Genomic DNA, 23,561 nt, shown 5'->3' with positions numbered 1-23,561 from the left:
CACTTGCCGAGGTTCTTGTCAGACATTGCTGCGCGCTCTTTACGGTTTACAACGCGAAGCATCGAGACGCAAACGTAGTCCCCGAGGCAGTCTTCCTTTTTCTTCTCATCTCGGGTGCCGCGGAAAGACAGGACCGCCGTACGTGAAAACTGGAGGTGTATGTACTGCCGTAACCTCTCCGCTAAACAAATAATGGCCGGTGACCGGGATTCTACTTGACGTCACGTCCCTAAAAGGTTCGCAAGCGCGGTGGGGCACCTACAATAGTAGAATAATGAGATTCCGACCAGCGCACCCGATCCGGGACAAAAGGATTGACCCTGGAACACTCATTGTGGTCGCAGGTCATCCAACCATAGCAAATACAAAAAGAAGAGTAATAAAGGAAAGCCTGCTTGGCATGTTGGAATCTTAAGCTGGGCATGTGCAGCGATTTACTTGTCATGGTTCCTGGAATGTTCCTCTGCGTTCGATGTTTTCCGATTAAAACCGAATGAGGGAAGATTTACCCGACGTATTTTTCGGATGTTTTTCGACTAAAACCGAAAACGCGGAACCCTAATTATGACTGATAAAAGAGACTGATAAAAGAGAGAGGAGAGTAGGGAGAGAGACCCTAATTATGACTTACCAACTACCAGGGTGTCGAACCGAACCCGAACCCGAACCGAAAACCGTACCCGAACCGTTATTTTTGCCGGAACCGAACCCGAACCCGAAACGAAATTTTCATGACACTGTTGAACCCGAACCGGAGCAGAACCGTAAAAAATAGCGGTAACCGGTTCGCAACATAACGGTTCGGACATAAAAGGAGTCAGCATAAGAGTTCCTCTCTATCCCCGAACGAAGACACATTGGTATCATCACCACGCGCCTATATCATAAATTTCAGAAATGTTCACCTAGCAGTCAGACGACGACGTATAGTAAGTATACTTTCAGCGTCTTTTTAACATGTTGAAGCGCAGTTGTCCTTGTGAGTGCCGCGGCTAGCGCCCCACGCACGCGGTGCGGCGTCTACTCTTCAGAGACCAGGTGCCACGCGGACGAATGAAACACGAATGGAGTAGGCCAGTTATATAGCTCTACAGGACGAACATGTGATCAAATAAGCGCCCAAGATTTCCCTTTACACGTGAGCAGCACAAATTAAACAAGTCAGAAACATGAGAAGTGGAGAAGGAGCGTACGCAGAACGGTGCCTGTTTGATTGGTCGTGCTTTGAAAAGTAAATGTGGTTCTGCTTATTGGTAGCGCAGTTGTGTCGTCGTGACACATTGCCGTTGTGTTGTGGATTAACAAGTACACTGCTGTGAGCTCGGACAGAGTAAGGGTTGCAGGCTTATTTTCGACATGCTTCAGTACGGTTTCAGATCGATTCACGCTGCGAAGGCAGTGTGCCGGCAAGTACTGTCGTCTATGTTACGCTGTCAATCTTATTAGGCCTCCTTTAAGTGTATCTTGCTGGCACTGTGCGTGTGAAAAAAGATATTTTGGGAACAGAAAGTAGCAGGACTACACCGCTTCAACAGCGTGAACTCTAGTTGCAATAAGTGTTCATCCATTTCTCATTTCTCTCACTAAAGGGCTACCTCACCGCTAGAGACGTCAATGCAGACAACAGCAGTAAGCTATTAGCCACGCATTTCCTGATAAAAGCAGTTTTATGGAACATATATAACGGAAGCGTTGAACCGGTTCGCGAACCGGTTCGGGGCTGCGAACCGGTTTGCAAACCGGTTCGATTTCTGGCCTGGCCGAACCGGAACTGAACCGGAACGAAATCAAAACAACGCGAACCTGAACCCGAACCGAACCCGTATTTTTTGCGGTTCGACACCCTGCCAACTACATCGTTTCTCCACTTTTGCTAATCAAAGGTTCAATCCCCGCTCGGGGTCCCGAGAAGATTTTTGATGGACGCGTTTCCGCAGGCGCAGCTAACGCGCGCGCGCACGCTGGAAACAGGTATGGTGAAACCGAGAATGCATCCCACACGTTAAAGGGAGACTCCGCACCAAAAATGTGTTGACGTAACAGTGTGACATCGATCCCTACCCTATGACGTTTCACTGGACACAATTTCTCATTCCCACGAGGCACAGATAATTAGGAAACAAATATTTTCCTCGGAGTGATTCGGCTCCCCTCCACGGAAGATCGGTCCAGCCACACTGGGCTTCACATCACCCGTATTCTTCAAATGCGCTTTTCAAGAGGTTCGGTTCTACCAGTGGAGAGTATACTTCACAACGAAATAGAGGAAGCAGATAACTCGTCATCCATGTCTCACGAAGAAGTTACCATGCGCTTGCCCGAAACTAAGTAAACTATACCGACGGCCCGCACGAGACTACCTGTGACGTCACGCAAGGTCCAGGAGGCTGGAGAGAGGAGCTTTCAGGAGTTTCGGTTTCGATATAAGCTTCCCAGCTCTCTTCGCAACTAACGAGTCCCCAACCACCGAGCCAAGTTTGTTTCTCATTTCTAAAGAATGTACCGAACTTATTTACATAGTCACTATAAGAATGTCGCATTGTCGCGGAGTCTCCCTTTAAAGACCTCGTGGAACGCATCTCTTTTTCCTTTTTTAAGCACAGCATATTCCTGCAGCGAGGTTGGTCAACTATGCAAAGTAGAAGCTGCAAAGTGCGTTAGAAGAACACTACGTCCTTAGTACTATCCTTCATGCCCCTCTATAAGTATTGCGTTCCTGGCTAGAGCGCTATGTGAAAAGAAAAAGAAGATTAAGAAAGGTAACAGTAAAAACGCAAATGCAGAGGCTGAAAGAACAATTTCGACAAACACAACATCTAAGTTTCACCCTCACCAAAGCAATGACCTGAACGAAAATAAAAGAAAATGCCGCCTGCCTTGGTTTGTTCCTCTATGCGTGAATGTGAGCGTACGTGGAAGAAAATGTAAAGAGAATTGGTCAGAGCGAATCTCAGTCTGTGTCTTTCATGAACAAGACTTGGGTATACGTTCACGAACGCGCGATGTCGGTGTGTAGTGTAATCGGTCCCAGGCAGCATCAGATATCGAGCCGATGTCCACAGGAGGTTACGGATGTTGCTGGATATACATTCCCAACTTGTGGCCGATATACCACAGAAGTTGAGAATGTCGGCTCGATGTTGACTGAAAAAAGGTGACACAGTGCCGACAGTGCCAACATGCGACAGATACCGCGCTGAAGTTGGCAATGTCAATGTTGGCCAACCAAAAACGTGACATTTTTCCAACAATGCTAACTTGCAACAGATATCCTGCTGAATTTGGCAATGTCGACGCAATGTTGACCGAAAAAAGCGACATGGTGCCGACAATGCCTACTTGCGACAGATATCTCGCAGGACTTAGCAATGTCGGCTCAATGTTACCGGAACCATCGACATAGTGCCTACAATGCCAACTTGCGACAGATATGTCGCTGAAGTTGGCAAAGTCGGCTCAATATTGGAGGAACCATCCATATCGTGCCTACAATGCCTACTTCCGGCAGATATATCGCAGGACTTGGCAATGTCGGCTCGATGAGACCTAAACCAGCGACATGACGCTGACAACGCCATCTTGCGACCGACATCCCACAGAAGTTGGCACTGCGAAACATGGCATGTCGAAACATGACATCGGCCCAATGTCTAGAGGCGACTGCCCATTGTCCAAACATGACATGTTGCAATGTGGATGTTGGGCCGATGTCAGTGGTGTCGGCAGAAGAGAATTTCTATTGGTGTAGAGGACTTTAGATGGATTTTCTGGATGTCTGAAGCCAAAAGCAGTAAGAAACACAGGCGTTATGTTCATGGTGAGACAATACACGCAGCAATTTCTCACTTCCATGTTTTTTTACGTGCGTAATCCAATAAGATTAGACACCTCACCCTTCATCTTGACTCACAGGCGAACAGCGGTCTTGCAAAGTGCATATTGGGTCGATGCGGGCCCAACATCGACGTGCTGCTTGGGTATCACACCTGACCGGCAATTAGAGTTGTGTGGGTTCAAGTCCTGTCACCAGCATTCACTGACATTCCGTCAACTATCGTGTTTCGAATGAGCCATTTGGAAAGGCAGACGAGCGCAGCTTACCTGTAGTGTGCGCGAGATGCCTCTGATCTGCACACTGTGATCTCGAACATCTAGAAACCCAGTTATGCAAAGAGCATGTCCCGCTTTCACCAACGCTGGTTAACTTTAAACCAAGATCAAGGGTTGCTAAAACTTGAATGCCCGTATTCACCAGTCCCACTTAGCCATTGGTTTAGTGACGTCTGGTTTAAGTTGATCACGTGAGTACTTCGTCCGCCAATCACGAACAACCACCCCGCTGGTCTAACCTAGGGGTGGGGGTAGTTTAAAGCCAGTCTACCGCGGAGCAGCTGTGAATGAGCCTTTTGAGAAACAACCCAAAAATATTTTTTGCTGGACGCTGTTGCCTAGTTTTCGAGTCGAAATTGCACAAATTAAGAAAAAAGAACGTTGTGAGGAACCCGTGAGCGAAGTAAGTGAAGTAATAAACCCGCCGCCGATAAAAGGTTAATGATCGGTATGAAGTGGAATTTTCAAATCCGCTCTCCTAATTTAGGACCAACATCGTCAAAGTTAGTAATGCTAACATTGGCATGCTAGACACAAGTCACTTTCCGATCCAAAGCTGACAGGAGGTCGTGCACAAACAGCTGTTCCCTCTAGCAACAAAAACGACGCTGATTGTGCGTGGTACTTTTAATACAGCCCCTAGTACCCCTGTTATACACCACTAACAATAGTTTGTGCTGTGCTGCCGTTGCTGGTTCTGATTCATACATTTAACGACTTGCTGCACACTACAGTGATCGCCGGTACTTGTGAACGAGCGTTGTGTTCCTAGATTACTGTTGAGTGTTTCCTGCTAAAATGCATCCATCATGTTTGTCTTCTAAACTAAACGGAGGTCACAAGAGGGAGGGGGAGGGGGGGTTCCATGGAGCAGTTATACCTCCATGCGCCTTACAGCGGAGTATGGTACATGTTACCCAGCATGTAAAGGCACAAATATCAAGCACGTAGCTCGCCTTTGAATTGCTATGAGTGACATTCCAAAATAGTAGCGTTGGGAGCGTACCCGGAGGTATATGTTGGATATTTTAGATCTGACTCTGGAGAGGGCACCATATGGAGGAAGTTCTATATCGCCTTGGAAGCTTGATTTGCTTGCCCAGAAAGATGCAAGCCCCATAGGAAAGCACTATTGTGTTCTGTCATTATGAAAGCACTAATGGTTTTTGGAAATCGCTATGAGCATGTTTCTTGGCACAATTTTGTGCTGGTGAGATCTGGCTATGCTTATCGGCTTCAATGCAGGGTGCTGCTGTATATGTCGACTAGGAGAAATTTTGACAAAAAAGCGTGTCTTTAGGATATCGGACTTGGTTATTCGATAAAAGTACAGGTAGAAATATCCCGCAGAGGCATACAAGGAAATATTGCGAGCAGTGTTTTGTGTCAACGAATTTGTATGGACAAATGAGAGCTTTCACGGGGGCATATAAACACAACACGAGAGTGTCAAGCAGCCCATGTAGTCATGATGTCTATACCACTCTCAGGAGCGTGCAGATGCTGCGTGCAAAATTGTGCGCAGGTTTCACAATGCCGGTTCAGGAGAAAATCCACAGAGAAGTGAAGGTCTCAAAATTTTATAAGGACGCACATGTAAGTACATGTGTAGCTAAAATGTGTGCTCTACCGCTTCGAGCACACCACACCAGAAGGGGAGGGCAAATATGCCAACAACCAACATTTCTGCAATGATGATGTACCGTAATATTAGAAAATATTCAAGGTGACAGCTACTTGCTTTTATGTTCACGTTTATCATCTGCTAACAGTAGATGTGGCTTTGTAGACTGCCACCGCAAGACACAAAACACAAGAAACCTGGCTGCAGACTTTATCAAAGCAACATATTTCTGGGATGCGATTACTGCTAATACAAGCCCATGACCATTATTCACACAGTGTTCCCCTTCATTGTGTGAGCAGCACTGTGTATGCCCGACACTTTGTTTCTTTTCTTCCAAATTACCTGTTATGAGCTCAGCAGTGCCTGTACCTCATGCTTTTGAGTTGTTTCTTTGCATTAAATCAATAAAACTTGTTACGCATTTCCGCAAGGATGATTATTATTAAGGATATCAACTATTAGTTGTGAAGTACATATGTTTGTCCCATGCCATATGCTATGGAAAAAAGAAATATTTGCTACATTGTGCATGGAGACACAACTCCAATGCATTGATAGTGCAACAGAGCGGAATTCTATTGGGCAGTTTAGCATGAAAAGCAGAACAACTAGCTGACACTCTTACTGCACAGGAAGTACCAACACTGACCAGTTGAAATTACTGCTGTACATTGGACATGAAGAGTGACTAAATACCGGAAATCTATCTGTTGCACATAACGAACAAATAGAGATCATAAAATCATAGGGAGCTGTGATGGAAGGACATGTAGGGTGTGTCTCAGCCGGTGCAAAGAGAACCAGTAACACAATTACCAGTACCGTGAAATATATGTAGATCACAGGGACCTGCTATTATTGGTAATGCTGTTTTTCCACTTTGTACTGCGGCGCACAAGTACATCGATCTGTCTGAAACGCAGCTATGCTGAGGACAGTCACAACGTGGCAGATTGACATTTGTATCGTTTGTGCTAAATCATGGGTATCATTATGATGTGACTGCAGATGTATGACCTGAGATCTGAGAACACAGGCATGCTAATTTTTTGCAAGATTTCCTGGCAAATCTCACATGCTATGCATTGTTGACAGCTGTCATGACACTGATGTCATGAAGACAGATGATAACGATGAAAGATGAAAGTCACTGAAAAGGTTAGCCAGCTGTAGGACTCGAACCCATATCTTCTGGATTGCCGGTCCAGGGCTCTACCAATTGAGCTAAGCTAACACGCCTTCTCAGTGACTTCCAGGGTGCGTCATCTGAAGGGACATACCAGCCACTCTCTCTCACTCATCCTCCTTTCACTCTTACATTTTTGCTCACTCATACACACATTCATACGACGGGATCGACGCAGGCGGCAACTGTTGAACATAAGAGAACTGATGTTCTGAGGGGACAACACAGAAGGGACAAATACCTCTACATACAAATACAAAGCCTCAAGGCTTTGTATGTATTTGTCCCTTCTATGTTGTTCCAACCTCAGAACATCAGTTCTCTCATGTTCAACTGATGTCATGACATGGTGGCGACATGGATGTCAACGACACTCCAGCTTTACACTGGTGTGATCTGTACGCTTGTTGTGTAGTCGCATATGCTGTAAGGCAAATCTTAAGAATAGAAAAACACGTCTCTGTGTAATCAGGTCACAAGATTTATTCTATACATCTGCATTCACATACACGTTGCAACCATGTCTCTATTGATCATGAATGTCCAAATGCCTGTAATTTCGTTCAGTTGTGTCTGTCTTCAATGTGTTCTAAATAGCTGAGTTCGAGCAATAAGTATAGAATTGTAGAAATTGTAGTAATACTGCATGACCCAAACCAATGGCCACTTCTAATATACACTTCACTTCACTGTACTTTCGATTGTGTTGCAACTTCGTTCACCTTACACCAGTACAGGTACGTGCTAAGTGCCCACAGTTCTTCCTTTTTGACATGTCCTGTATATTACCTGATAGGAACAGGTACTCCCATTTCGTACTAGCTCACCTCTGCCTTGACTCACACTCCAGCCCTAAATGCACAGCAGTGAATGAAGGATGAACGCCATATGGGCCTATTACCGTCACAAAATTCTGATATGATTAAGAGTGTTGTTATCAGCATCATTACAAATGATTCTAATATGTATGAATCTGTCACTCGAAGCCCACAGGAAAGAGTGCCTAGATGCTGTTACAATGCAAGACACCGCGGCACTCATTTACATTTCGAAAGATTGAAGCTTCCTTCTTTCACATCATCACCAGGAGAATATGTGGCGCTAGTATGTATGCTAGTTTTACTGCTTAACCCGCACAAAATGCCTGTGACATATGTTACACCTTCTTATTTAGTTTGTTTCAGGAAAGCAGTTCTTCAATACAATACGTGAAGAAAACTAATGGTCGTACAGATATGTGGCTGGAACGTGACTAACCCTGCTTAAATGCATGAAAAACATTGTAAGAGTAGAAAACATTGCTTCAGGAATATTGTGGTTGCGTGTGCGGCGTTTTTCCTTTCTTCTAAAGAGGAGTTTCGCACTACCTCTACCTCTGTTTCTTTTTGTAACCCTGCCCCATCCCACTTTTTTTTAATGCACCCTTATGGGTACATAAAGTTCAATAAAGTGTAATGAAATAACTATATGCCCTTCATGTGTGCCAACGTAGATGTGTTTGCCCAAAATCTGTGAAACTGTTGTTGCTGTTGGGTGCTGTTAACTTGCAAACCATCCCCCCCTCCTCGTACGTCACCTATTAATTTCCAGAATACACCAGCTGAAGACATCGCACCTTCATCACTGGCTATTGAAGTTAGGTGGTCAGCCCTGCAAAAACATCTATGTTATTTTTCTGCACATTAAGCAATGTCCCACATTTCTGCTCCCAGACTTTGTCCTTGATGGTGCGGTACACCGCGTTCACTACACTAGTATACTGTCTGGTTGTGTAGCTTTGTGCTGACACAGCTGAATGAATATGTCGGCTTTTGCAAAGTTACAACCGCCAAAGCGTCTCAAAAGACAACAGAAAGTGTGGAAGAGAGATATACAATCCTGTATTTCCTAAAAGATAATAGCAGCTCATTGTAGATAAGATGCATCTGATTTCAAGTTTCATTCTTTTCTCTATATGAGCTTATTTGCATTGCATTCATTTGTCCATTGCAGCCTTCCACTTACTGTCCATTACATACCAATACAGAAAGCTAGCAGGCAATGGTCAGTGCTGCTGTTTGCTTTCATATTCCACAGTGTTGTTTCTCAAGAAATAGCACAATCTATCAGCACACAGCTGTGCAGTTTATAACTGCATAACTACGCAGTGCACAAATGCATGGGGCACATGCACAAATTTTTCAGTGCTTTACCGTCTGTATTTCAGGTTGTCTGCAATACAGAACAGTGTATAAAACATATATTTACATACAGTGTAAAACTGGGAACAGTCAGAGACCTATAGCATGACTTAAAATCTAAAAAAGAAAATTCTTAAGAACGCTGTATAGAGCTGCTGATGTAATTGTGCAATACCTTAATTTGCACAATTGGACAGTGGCAGTTCTCAGAGCAGCCTTGCCAAAGGAGAAGCAGAGGTCACATGGGCCTCTCATGTGATTTCTCTGTCAAGTTTAGCTATCTGTGTCAGAGCGAAGTGGTAACTGCAACTGCATCACCATAGAAATTCTTTTTGAACAAAAAGCCTAAATTAAAAGCTTCAGCTGGCATATTATAGCATGGCATCAGCTGTGGGGAGTTTTTAGGCATTTGTGGTGGTGATTGTTTGGCATGTAATTGTGCAATGATAATGGAAGTGAGGTTGTTTAGAATGCCAGTATGAAGTCAAGAGAGGAGCTTATAAAGAATGAGCGCAGAAAAATAAATACCCTGACCAGGTATGTAAAAGGGTTTCCTCAATAATATATGACTCTGAACTAGGGCCGGTGGTAGGGGTCGCGGGGCCTGAGGCAAAGACGCATCGCGGGACCTGTTTCACACCAGCAGGAATGAAAAGATAAGAAATGGTAAGATTTTCGCAGTGGGAGATTTTAGCAGTACGGGAAAGGGCAGCAGGAGAGAAGGATGCAAAATCCTCGGTATAGCTTGCAGGGTTGGCGGATTTTTCTTAAAAGTGGGACTTTTTCTCATCACATGACAGAATGGCAAATAACACATTCTTCTCTCATTTCTGTTTTAGTCGAACGTCCCGGGTGCGATTAAGCGCATACTTGATATTTAAAAAAATGTAATCTCTGGTCGAGGGCTTTGTGTGAGGAGCCTATGCAAGCGCGGGGCCTAAGGCGGTCGCCTTACTCGCCTTACCCTATCGCCGGCCCTGCTCTGAACAAGCAAGCACAATGCAAATAGCAGCACGGATTTGCTTGTACCTGATGTTGCAGCTGTTGTTGTATGTGTTTGCCTTTGTCCATTGTATGTTTGCTCCACCCTTGAAACACCGTTACTGAGACAAATAAGACCTTCTGTACGAGATATTTGATCCATTTTAACAGCAAAGAGAAGATTTTTTGTATTTTATGTATGTGGTCTCAATAAACAACAAACTCTGAATGGCTCGGATCTTTTGTAACGACACTAAAGTGTGCCCTTTTATTCTTGCAGACATGGCGTCTGTGATGTCAAGTGCGCTCAATATATATGACTGTAGGACAAGTCTGTACATTATCATTATATTAAGTTCCAGCAAGTGACAGTCACAGCACAGCCAGTCTTTGTCAGCTGAACAGAATAAATCAATTCAGTGCTTGATGATTTGTACAAGAATGTTATACGCAGAGATATGCAGATAAAGGAGGTCACAATTAACTATAGCACCGCACTGATAGAACGACAGGTGGTCACGACACTGGCAACTTCCACACAACTCACATGCAGGGGCACCCTGGGTAGCATAACGAAAATAGCGCTAACACACACACACAGGACGCGGATGTAAGCAGGACTGCACAGTTCGCTTTCCGTCGTGCGCCCGAACAAACGCAGCCAGCGAAGCGATGCTTTAACGCGTTGCAGATTTGTGATACCTTGTAAAGTACCACGTCAATTTCTTGAAACCATAACACTATAAAAGTTATGCGTGTGGGAGTCCGATGCAGGATATGGCCACCCTTGCATCAATGTTATTGCTGTTTACTTACAGCCAGCCTACCGTGATGATGCGCGTGCACACACGCTACGCACATGACACCAGACTTGAAAGCGTAAAAACACACTGCTGATATGCCCCAGCGATCGAAAGGCTATCTTGATCGTTGCAAATCACCACACAGGCCGAACAACAAACGATAAACAAGCGATGGTCCATAGAGGTGCAGTTATTATACGCAACCACAATCGACGACCGAACACTGACAAAAGTACAACGATCGCCTCCACGAGAATACGTACTCCTGCCTCTTCAATAACACGTCACACGCTCTCTTTGTACGTTGTTTTAGCGATCATATTAACAAACACAAAGGCAGGCTTAACCGCCGGCTACCTACACACCACACACCATCCCGCAACCACCTGTAGCAGCGCCAGCGCCGCCTGAACTTTCTAGTGATGTGTCGTTCGCGAATGAACAGTTTGGAATGAACGAGTCCCGGGCACAAACTGAATGAACTCATTCACTATTGTCGATCGTACTCGTTCACCAGTTCACTTAGACGTCCCCGTTTTGTAAGGTTTCGCTGCGTTCGCCTCACAGTTTCTCGTTTCTCCACTCGCCTCCAGTCGAAGGTGTGCGTGTCGCCATCTATGTTGGCCGCTGTAAAGCGGTGTTGAACGCATGCGCAGTAGTTAGCCAGGCGAAGCTCAGCCAGGCTCCAACAGCTCCCCATAGAGTCCACAGTTTGAGGTAATTCACACAACACTGGCACACGACCAATGAGAGTGCAACGTTGTAGAAATTATGCAATGCCAGTCGGCCAATCAGGAGCCTTAACTTTGGCTGAGCTTTCGGCCGGTTCTGGCTACCATCGACTTCTACCGGATTTCACGCCTACCGCCGTTACCCGATATTCAAAATAACTGAAGCTTGTTTTGGCTAAAAGACATATTTATAGGACACACAAAGCACTGATTCAAAGACCTGATACATGGGTGGACTGTGAATACAAAGTCCACGCGTTCTTGATGCACTGTAACCAACTGTAACTAAGTTCGAACTTGAAGCAAAACGAACACAGCCCTCGAAATCCGAAATCCACGGCCCGAGAGTGTTCTACACTCTCCAACCGCTCCAACTCACGAAGCATTCCAGTTCCGGAGTTGATAGACTGTTCGTGGGATAGTAGTCGTGTCCAGGAACAGCACAACACACGCTGAATCACATCGACGCATGAATAAAGCAGCGAACACTTCTACAAACTGTTCTGCCGATTGACATCACTGAAACACGGAACACAAGAGGGCGCCGTGCCGGCCGATTTTATGATGAGCATCTTCTTTCGTTGCTCGCAGAGCGGAAGGCACTTGTGTGACACGTAATCGTAATCCTGCCTTTGTTGCCAGTCCTCAAAATCCAACGGCGCCCGAACGCGTTCTTCACTCTCCAACCGCTCCAACCCACGAAGCATTCCAGTTCCGTAGTTTATAGACTGTACGTGGGATAATAATCGTGTCCAGGAACAGCACAACACGCCTAGAATCACAAACTGTTCTGCCGATTGATATCACCGAAACATGGAACACAAGACGACGGACGCCGTGCCGGCCGATGCGAGCTATTTCGAAACTATGCGGAAACTGTTGAAACGGCCGCCGGGACGCTGCACGCACATGCGCGCGTAGAAAATGCGATTTCAAAACATTGTCGACCAATCGGAGCGCGCACACAGTCTAGGCCAATGAGCTTGCAACGTTGTAGATTGGCGTAGTGGTACATACTCCACAGCCGCATCCTCGGTGACCTGAGGAGGACTGGCTCAGCGCGCGTGGCCCGAACATCTGATGTGTTCGTTCAAATCAGTGAACATTAGGGACTCGTTCGAAAGATTCGTTCGCGAATCATTGACGCCAATGCGACATGTGACCCTGATCATTACTAGTTTTCTATGCGGAGCCTCTACCGTAGCCACTGAGGCGCCAAATTCGAAGTAGGCAGGCGCCAGGGGACTGGTTTAAGATTTCTAAGTACTGATCATTACTAAATACGTACATGAAAAACATGTCCGCCATCTCACATACTAGCCAGAAAGGGCCTTTTCCGGTATACCTGACAAATAACTTGAATTTATCGAGTGCAGATCACCACCAGCGATACGTAGTGCGAGATGATCATAAACAAAAAATCAGAAAACACATTTTTGATTCTGAATACTTCCACCCACACGACGTCCGCCACAAAGCTCGATATCGACGCGCCGTAGTGAACCAACGCTAAGATTCCAAAGGAGACCAGCAAGAACAACGCAATTGTACGCAGCGAGTCGCGGAGAACCGAAGAACCAGTGTGCCGTTTGAGAGCAAACGATTCCGTTGCTCTTCGATTCAGCTCGCGAGTGAACGGTTCTCCTCGTTCTCCTATTCCTTCGATTCAGTTGAGTTCTCTATCGTTCTTCGATCCCCGGCTTTGCGACTCGCCTTCAGTGCTCTCCGATTCATCCCAGATCGTGGGACTTGGCCAATCACAAACTAGTAAGCTCTCAGTGTGGCCAATAGAGCTCGTGGCCTGTCATATTCAAGCTTCAGAGGAATGCCGACAGATGGCGCCTGCATCGGAATAGTTGAGTGATGATTCATTCGACCGCCGGTAACGGCGGAAACACTACCTCGAGCGGTAAGTAAGCTCGATCGTGGGTGGCTTTCGATTCTTACTAACAGGTCGCAGTGAGTCTCGCTGTTTCCCGTAAACTAAGTTCGTTCTTTTCGAAAGAAAAGTGCTGCACCGGTTCATCACCAGTTCTTAAATGCATGAGAGCTCCATGGCGAAAAGAATGTGAGAGGGTTGCACTGCTTGAACTACTTCAGAGGCGGGGTGCAGACGAAAAGAATGGACCTACTATGAAGGGGACCAAAAAGTACCTATGAAAGTGAATTTGCGTGACCAAAGAAAGCCCTGCCGAGAGGCGGAAGCAAGCGGAAAGTGGACAGTGCGGCAGAATGAATTGTTTATTTTCTTCATGACAGCGAAAGACGGTCCCATAAACATGCATTCGCTTATCGCAACATATGACCAATATGGCCGGCAGGTGACTGTCAGATTTAACGCGGTAATGTGTTGTACGAACCATCATGGAACACACTCGCCCATAAAACAGAATTCTTACTCAGTTACTGTCTACAAGCCTGCACATAAGTAGATGCCGGTTCGCCGTTGATATCGGTCACATGATGTTATGATGTTACGGGAAGAGGAACCAAAGAACGAATCTTTTGAACGGTTCAGTGAACCAAACTGAACTGTACGAACGAGTTAACCAAAGTGAACTGGATTGCCCATCACTAGCATAACACAAACATAACAAAATTCATAACAAAATAAACCCATTCATAACAAAAAAAAAAAAAAAAGAGAGAACGGGCGTCGTCCTCTTCGCGGCTTTCCGTCGTCTGCTAATTTCTCCCTCCCCTCAACCATCTCGTGCCAATGTGAATAATGCGCATGCGTTGTGGTCAAAGGGCTTCAGAGCTGGAGAGGTCACGTGATCAACTTATACCAGACGTCACTAAACCAGCGGCTAAGTGGGACTGGTGAATACGGGTGGAAGTTAACACTCAAATCTTTTTTACAGACGTTAGTTGGTGACATGACGAATGCTTCAGTGACAATAAATACCTTAGTGAAGCAATGTTAAACATTAAATTCAAGTTGTGGAAACCCGTGTTTTCACAACCTCGGTGCGTGAGGCCGTCCGCCGTTCCCGCCGGGAGGACACAGCAACCACAATGAGTGAAAACAAGAAACAAGTTTATTGACCTAGTTCAGTTGACAAACCTCCCGCAACTAACACCAGCAACGCTCCCGCTACAATACAATAGGTACAGCTGCCGTCCATGCCCAAGGCCACACTCCCTACTTTCCGCAGCTGTCGTCTTTTTCTATGTTTCTGTATCAGAAACGCCCCGCTTTTCCATAACGTAACTTCAGTTACACCGGTTGGCGCCCCGGCGCCATCTATCAGTAGGCTACGCTACTACCATGATCCCCACACTTCAGGTGTTCAGGTCACTTGTTCAGGTCAGGCAAAAATAGCCTGGCCGTATTAGCAATTGCCTGGGAAAGAGCTCGAAAGGATCGTTCCTGCTCTTTTCCCCACTGCCAGAGTGTATCGTTGCGCAACAACCGGTTCAGCGGCTGCGCTAACTCAGCACAATTATAGGAATGAATTGTCTGTAGAAACCAACCATACCCAAGAAACGCTGCAAGGCTTTTACGTTACCGGGAACCGGATACTCCATGATCGCCTTTAGCTTGTCATCGCTAGGACTTATGGTTCCTCCGTCCACCATGAAGCCGAGAAGGCTGATCCTAGGCGATGCCAGCTGCACCTTGCGGGGGTTGATGGTTAGCCCTGCCTGCTTCATCCTTGCAAGGACGATTGACAGGTGTTCCAAGTGTTCCTGAAAGCTTCTGGAAAACACTACGACGTCATCCATGTACGCCATCGCGAAGTTATACTTCGCATCTCCCAATACGGTATCCATTAGCCGTTGGAAACTGGCAGGAGAGTTAGACAGACTGAAAGGCATCCGTACAAACTCAAACAAACCCCTATGACAGGTAAAGGCTGCTTTCGGGACATCCTCCGGGGCAATTTGGATTTACAAAAGCCCTCTACTACAATCAAGCGTTGAAAACACTGTAGCGCTGCCCAGGGAATACATAATAGACTCGATGGACGGAAAGGGGTAAGAGTCCCTTACAGTTACTGCGTGAAGTCGACGGCAGTCGACGCATAACCTAGAAGTACCATCACGTTTCGGAGCCAGGACGACAGGAAATGCCCAAGGGCTCTGGGACCTTTGAACTGCACAGGTTTGGAGCATTTCCTCAAGAGCAACGTCTAACAAAGCACGCTTATGCACACTCAATGGTCTCGGATTACAACGCCAGGGCCTAGCGTTACCCGTGTCTATGCTATGCTGTAACACAGACGACTTACCGGGTTTTTCCGCGAAGACACCGTCAAATTGCCGCAGTACTTGTTCAAGCTCACGGCGCTCCTCCTCGGGACCATGGAATGACCCCAAGACAGTCGGGAGCGGGGACGGTTCGACAGACGTCGCTGCAGCTTGCTTAGCTGAACTGCTGTTCTGTGGCACGGCAAAAGGAAAAAAATCCTGACGATTCGTGGTAGACGTATCCTCCATTGGGCAGGTCCAGCACAAATTTCTGCCGGCTGATGAAGTCTCTGCCCAGGATAACGGGCACTGCCAGGCCAGGAAGGTGGACGAAGCGCTGCTTTCGTTGTCTCACATAAAAGCGAAGCCAGAGCACAACTGCAGTTTGTGCTGGAATCACGTTATTGGAAGCAAGACGGAGAGTGACATCTGTGGATTGCAATTCCACATTCCGTGATGCGCAGTGCCCATAAACACAATCGCTGATAAGGGAGACTGCAGCTCCCGTGTCGATAAGGGCGATGTAATCTCTCCCCAAAATTCTAACAGCGATGTTTGGTTCTTTGTTCTCGATTGTATTTCGGACGGAAAGAGCAAAAGGAGCTAAGGCGTCTCTTTCTTTCTTGCTGCTTGCAAAGCCAGCTTCTGAATTGTCAGGGTCACGGATTGTAACCCTTCGTTCGCTCTTCCGGCAGGTTGCCGACGTCGTCGAGCGATTTTTTACCGGCGTCTGCTGCGACCGTTTCCCGTTGGCACATTATGGGGGTTTGGTCTTAGCTGCGGACAGTCCCGACGAAAGTGATCAGGGCTGCCGCACGTCCAACAGCCGGCGAGCATTCTGCGTTGCTGCCGCGGAACATGCCGCTGCTCCTGCGGCCTCCTTGGGGTTTCGCCGGCTAAATAGCTGGGTTGACCATGATTATGGAATAGGACGGGTCTGCCAAGGCTCGTTCCTGCGGGGATCGCCCTCTGTTCATAACGGAAGGGATCAGGTGCTCGGCGTGATGGCTCCGCATAATAATTGCGGTTGTGCTCGTCCAGTCCCACTGCAGGTGGGCGCTCAACCGAGGCTGCTCCCGCTGACCACGCACAGCGCGGTTCTAACGCCAATTCAGGCGGCGGCGGGGGCCGATACTCGAGTTCCGCTAAGAGTTCGTCTTCAATCGGCCCCACACTCTAAAAAATAAAACTCCTTTTTAGGTGTAATTGGGGTGTATTTGGGGTGTATCAATTGTTTTACTCCCTTATTACACCCTCAGGAAAACGAATACACCCTGTTTTTGCTCTGAAATGGGTGTAATATGTGTATGTCCCGCTCTGCAGGGTGTAATTTCGAGAATTGGTATGAAAAAGGTGTAGTGGCCATCAAATTTCTAACGTTTCGCTTCGACAGGTCTGGCAAGAGTGTGCTGTTTACTCTGTGTTCTCCAGCTATGGCGGTTGGAGTTAGTTGTGGAAGTTTTCGTGTTATTTGGGGAGGTCGTTTGGTGAACCACAGTTCATTTGACCATCTGAGTTTAGTATGACACTGCAAGGATTATGGTTCCGGGTCTCGAACGGATGCAAGCAACAGATGCGCCGTGCCCATCGGATCGAGTAACTTGTCCGAGCGTCTTGCTGCAGCGTGCTGTTTGGTAAGTGTTGTCGGTGTATTTTGTCTTGTCTGGTTGATTGAGGTGCCTTTGAAGCGGGTATTTTGAGATTCTGTTTGAACCTTATGTGAAATGCACGGATTAGATCAGAGAACAGTGCGCGTCGCGTTGTGTCGTCGCGCGTCACATGTGGTCGTTAGGCAAAGTCAAGGGGTATACGTAACAAACGAAGTTGGTGCAATTTGTGGTAGCAAGTAAGGCAGCTGGCAAGAGTCACAACTCAAGAGGCGAGAGGTAGCGGACAATGAAACCACGAGGCCACAACCATCTGATTTCCGGTCAGATGTGCTGAGTCAATGGCTGTGCGCGTCTTCTGAACAAGGCCCTGGCAAGTTTGCGTGTTGGCGATGTCAGAATGGTGTAATTGGTAATACACTTGACCAGAAATCAGAGAGGTATGGGTTCGGGTCTCGCTACCGACACTTCGCTGACCCTTTACCAATTGCAGCTTTGTAGGGACATTTTTCTTTTAACTACACTATGATTGTGTGCTTCTTAATTTCTACGTTATTTTAGTATAATCATCTGATTTTTAACTAGTCACAATATTACCATGGTTTTGGCGTATTATAGCTTAAGTTGCGTTTGCGCCAATAAAATTCAATCATGATCATCATTTATCGATTGTCTTACTTTCTATCTTGAGCTCCTTGCATGTTGACGAGGGCTGTGTTTGTGTATATTCTTAATTCTTGTCTAGCCTCAGCCATCTGCGTAACTGTCATGTAATTTGTATTTCGCCATTAATTTGATTAAGACATTTCACAGTTCATTTTTTCTTTCACTACAGAGGCAAGACTACTCTTGGCCTCACCGTAATACCTTCATCTTGGTCGACATGTTGGTGGACACTTTTATGTTTTGTATTGTGCGGTGACTATTGGTGTTGTTATTGCAGTGCATGCAGTGTATTATAGGTAATCCGAATAAAGAATATGCCTGTTATTTTAACCGTTGTGTTTCTGTTGCCCTCGGCATAACACCCTTACTGAAGGGTGTTGTCTTGCCTGGGGGTGTAGACATACAACAAAAAGGGAGTCAGTTAGGGTACCGCTAGATTACAGCAAAAGAGGTGTTCAGAGAACACCCTTTCTGAAGGGTGTAGTTTTGCCAGAGGGTGTATATATACACCAAAAAGGGAGTCAGTTAGAGTATCGTAAAATTCCACCCAAAAAGGAGTTATACTTTTTAGAGTGCATCGGTCGGGCCCCACGTTGGGCGCCAGTTGTGGAAACCCGTGTTTCCACAACCTCGGGGCGTGAGCCCGTCCGCCGTTCAGGCCAGGAAGACACAGCAACGACAATAAGTGAAAAGAAACAAGTTCATTTACCTAGCTCAGTTGACAAACCTCCCGCAACTAGCACCACCAACGCTCCCGCTACAATACAATAGGTACAGCTCCCGCCCATGCCCAAGGCCACACTCCCTACTTTCCGGATGTCAGGAAAAAAGATCCAAAGGGAAAAACGATCCATAGGGAAAGAAGATCCACTAGTGGATCTTCTTTCCCTATGGATCTTTTTGCCGCATGGATCTTCTTTCTCGCTTGGATCTTCTTTCCTTATGGATGTTCCTTCCGTATGGATCTTTATTCCCTCTGTCACGTGACCACGTTGAAACTTCTTTGTGTTGTACAGTTGCAGTTCACATTGCGACATGGCTCCTTGCGTACATGCTTTCCTCCTAAGAAGTAATGTAGTACCTATCCACGGCATGGTTTGCATTCGCCCCTGCCTCCAGCCAACCCAGCGAATCAGCTACGAGCTCTTCAAGCCCTCATCACATTTTTAACAGCAACAGGGCTCCTGCCTCAGCTCTGAACATTCATCATCATTCACCATTCCCCCTCACGCAATAGGGGCGCGGCCAATTGCTCACCGCACAATTGCTCACCGGACAGTTGCTCACCGGACAATTGCTCACCAAAAACTGCTGAGGCCGGACAATTGCTCACCGCCTCTTTCACCACACTTATATTGTGATTTGATTTCGCGTTTATGGCGCTTGACTTTTTTATGTTAGCTGAACTTCTTTCTTAGCTGTGTAAGTTGCTTCAAATAGATGAATCCACTAGTGAAGAGGGTGAGGCGAGAGGTCGTCCACTTGAAGACACACCTGAAGCGTCTTTGTCAGGATCTTCGTCCATGGGGCGTTCCTAGAGGATTATTTCCCAAGGAGGGGGGGGGGGGCAGCAAAGTGTTTCTAGGGGGGCAAAGCGTGCAACCACGTCACCTCCTTCCCTGAAGACCGACGCTGCGGACTGCGCGGGTGTTCACAGGTTCATATTATGATAACTCGCAGAAAAAAATCATTACCTATGAATAAAGAATGCGCAATTTTACAAAGTGACCTTGTCCCCGTCTCGGTACGCTCATGCCTGCGTCACCAGGATCTTCCAAGACACGAGACGGGGAAGATTTAAAATCACATCATTATTTAACCACTAAAATTAACGAATTTTCTACATCTGTCCAAGTCGGTTTAGCGAACGAAAATCACATTTTAGCGCCCGTTAGGGCTGAGACGACTGAACAGTACGGTGGTTAGTTTACTATTAGGTTGGTCCAAGTTCAGTGTTTGCACCGCTATGTCCAGGTTAGTCTAAGTTCGCTGTCGGCAGTTTCCCGCGCGCAACTGTGCACATAACATTTATTTACAGAGGTTTGTTTTGAAATGGGGATTTCGATCACTTTATTTCGATGTACACCCAAGTTCAGCTAACAAATAAAAAGTCAAGTATATGAGCACCATAAACGATAAATAAAATCACATCACATAAAACCGCGAAATAAAATTACATATAAGTGCGGTGAAAGAGGCGGTGAGCAATTGTCCGGCTTCAGCGGTTCTGGGGTGAGCAATTGTCCGGTGAGCAATTGTCCTGGATCCCAAGCAATGGGATAGGTTGCCGCCTCAGCACCCGCTACATCGTCGTCACTTAAGCATTCCGAGTAGGGTTCTTCATTTTCGGGTTTTATGATTTTTCAAATTATTGAGGGAAAAGTCGGGTGCTATTTACAACCGAGAATTCGGAAACAAATCGGACGGCATGATCTCTGTTTGAGATGTCACCAGGGACGTTTCGGGTGAAACGGAAGGCAGTTGAAGCAAGCCGCTGCTGTGACACGGGGACGAGAAACAATAATATTTATATTTCCGCCTGGAACTAGAGTTGTGAATGACCGCGGTATTCAAACACTTGCCCGAGCTCCACAAAAGCTCGTCTTTGACTCCTGCAGGGGTTGATTATAAATAGAGGACAAATAGGCTGTCACAAATAGCTGTCTTTGCTGATGTTATTATTTACGTTTCCGACAGTTTACAGAGAACGACACGTTAAAGGACCACAAGAATTTCGGGTAGATATCGGGTTTACCCGAATTCTTGAAAACTTGTTTAGGACGGAACTATCGTGAAAAATCGGGTTTAACCCGAAAACGAAGTACCCTAAGCACTCGTTGTTATTGTTGTTGCTTACTGTATTTCACGAATTCTTCACAATCAATATTTTTAGAATAAGCAAATAAGAATAAGTAATAATATATCCTTAATATGTAAACTGCAAAGAAGATGTTATAAAAAATCGGTCGCCACCAAATACCGCCAACAAGCAGTCTGCTGGTCCCCTGTCCGAATGACAATGACCATCAGTTCAGTGGAAGCGGTTGCGATCACCCGGTACTTCTCCTGGTACTTCGAGAGTTTCTGGATCGAAAATGCTATCATCAAAGACATATGGGATCAATTCAAGAATACCGGGCCTCGAATCACGAACATGGTAGGACTGACACAACGGCCTACTGAGTCGAGACAGGCGGTACCCCAGTTTGGCAGAGCTGGTGCAGTGGCTTCGAACCTCGCAGCATGTCACTCAGAGTCGGATGCATGCTCTGAGGCTTGATCCCATCGCCATAGGAAGACCACAGTGCCCAAGCGTGCTTCGGAGGAACAGGCTGTTGCTTTCCGAGATGGACAGATTAGCAACGTGTGTAGCAGAGCACGTCCCCACGTTTCCTGATGTTGTGAACTACTTGGACTCAATTATTGATATCGGCGTGCAAGTTAGGGATATTTTGAAATGACTTTGTGGCTGTCGGAATGCAATCACACCTTGCTGCAAAACGCGAGACTGCTCAATTCGTGTCCGAATAGTGGTGATTCACAACGGAGCATTTTCTTCTCTTAGGATGAGGAAGCTGGGGACAAATGCAAAACTCTAATGTGCGTGGCTCCAAATTCTTGCGAATCTGACAGGAGGCATATATGGCGTACGGCCTGACATTTTTTGTTATAGCGGGGTGGGGGGGAGGGAGGGGGGAAGGAAATATGGTTATATATTTCCTCAATAACTCGGGTGTAATCGGGTTCAGCTGGATCTGATTCAACCCAGTTCTGGTGGAACCTAATTGAAGCAGGTGCAATTCCTCGGATTCCTCTGCATATTACACGCTACACACCAGTAGACACAGCACATTCCGCAGTGTCTTTGTTTCGCGTGGCGGTTTGGTGTGTTGGACACGTCGCGCCCTTCAACCGAGTGGGATTCGACGGGAGGATTCCCACAAGTTCTGTGGTCATGGTTCCTGATCCTGCGGTCTTGTGGAAATATCGGGATAAACTTAATACAAACTGGCAGTATGATACGATGGCCCGCTGATTAAGCATTCTGTTCGATCCGATATACATATTCACGCGCTTCCTAACTTGGATTCCCTTTCCCTATTGACCTTTTTGCCGCGTGGATCTTCTTTTCCTATGGATGTTTCTTCCGCATGGATCTTCTTTCTCGTTTGGATCTTTTTCCCCTTTGGATCTTCTTTTCCATCTATCACGTGACCCCATTGGATGTTCTTTCCCGATGGATCTTTTTTCCCATTGGATCTTTCTTCCACAAGCGTACTTTCCGCAGCTTTCGTCCTTTTCTATGTTTCTGTGTCAGAAACGCCCCTCTTTTCCATAACCTAATTTCCGTTACACCGGTTGGCGCCCCGGCGCCATCTATCAGTAGGCCATGTCACCATGGTCCCCACAAAGTTAAGGGGCCGTTGATCTCGGTTCAAATGTTAATCCGCGTTGGTGAAACAGGGCTTAAGTGAACGAAAAAAGTCGACGTCTTTTCGTGATGATTGCTGTCCCTGCTACTCCCCACGCAGGCCTAATGTCACGAAGGTTTGCTGGTGTAGATCCTGCAGGGCCGGCGGCTCCTTTCTCCGAGTGCGTTTATATACGAGGGGCGTTCAAGTCAAACTGGGACTATCTGTCTCCCGAGTGTACAAATGGCTCGCGCTACTTCTTTTTCGTCAATTTCACGCGCGACAGGCCTCCGCGTTCACCACGTGGTGGTCCCAAGTTTGTGCAAAGCAGAAGACACGTGCTGCACAAGACGGCCGACAAAGAGATGAGCGCGCACATAGAGCAGCGAATCCTCATGAAGTTTCTCGTGAATGAAGGCGTAAAGTCATCTGAAATTCACAGAATACTTCAGGCTCAGTATGGCCACGATACACTTAGCCGCAGCAAAGCGTTTGAGTGGTGCAAACAGTTCCGAGACGGCCGTACATCAATGCAGGAAGCACCACGAAGCAGTGCCGAAGCATTCCGTCTGCGGGTGAGGTCATGATCACGGATTTCTGGGACAAGGCGGGCGTTGTTCATGTTAATTTTCTGCCCAGTGGTACCATCATCAATATTGCATATTACTGCCAGGTTCTCAGGGATGTGCATAAGGCGCTGAAGCAAAAGCGGCTGGGCCTCATCACCAAAGGAGTCCTCCTCCTATAGGACAAGGTACGCCCGCATACCGCGCATCTCACGACACGCACCTTACAGGAACTTGGCTGGGAAACGCTCCCACATCCTCCTTACAGCCCAGACCTCGCTTCCAGCGATTTCCATCTCTTAAGAGCAACTGAAGGCATTCCTTGGGGGCCGCCACTTCAGCTACGACGAGAATGCCGTTCGATCAAGGCTGCTACGCGCCGGTAAGGATTTCTACACTGCTGGCATCCAAGCCCTCGTGAAACGCTGGGACAAGTGCATTAGTACAGCTGGAGATTACGTTGAAAAAAACATTTCTCGCCTGTAAGTTCATTTTACT

The sequence above is a fragment of the Ornithodoros turicata genome, chromosome 2 (assembly GCF_037126465.1).
Source record: "Ornithodoros turicata isolate Travis chromosome 2, ASM3712646v1, whole genome shotgun sequence".
NCBI classification, from domain to species: domain Eukaryota; kingdom Metazoa; phylum Arthropoda; class Arachnida; order Ixodida; family Argasidae; genus Ornithodoros; species Ornithodoros turicata.
The sequence above is the reverse complement of the archived record's forward strand: the minus strand, read 5'-3'. Positions refer to the sequence as shown.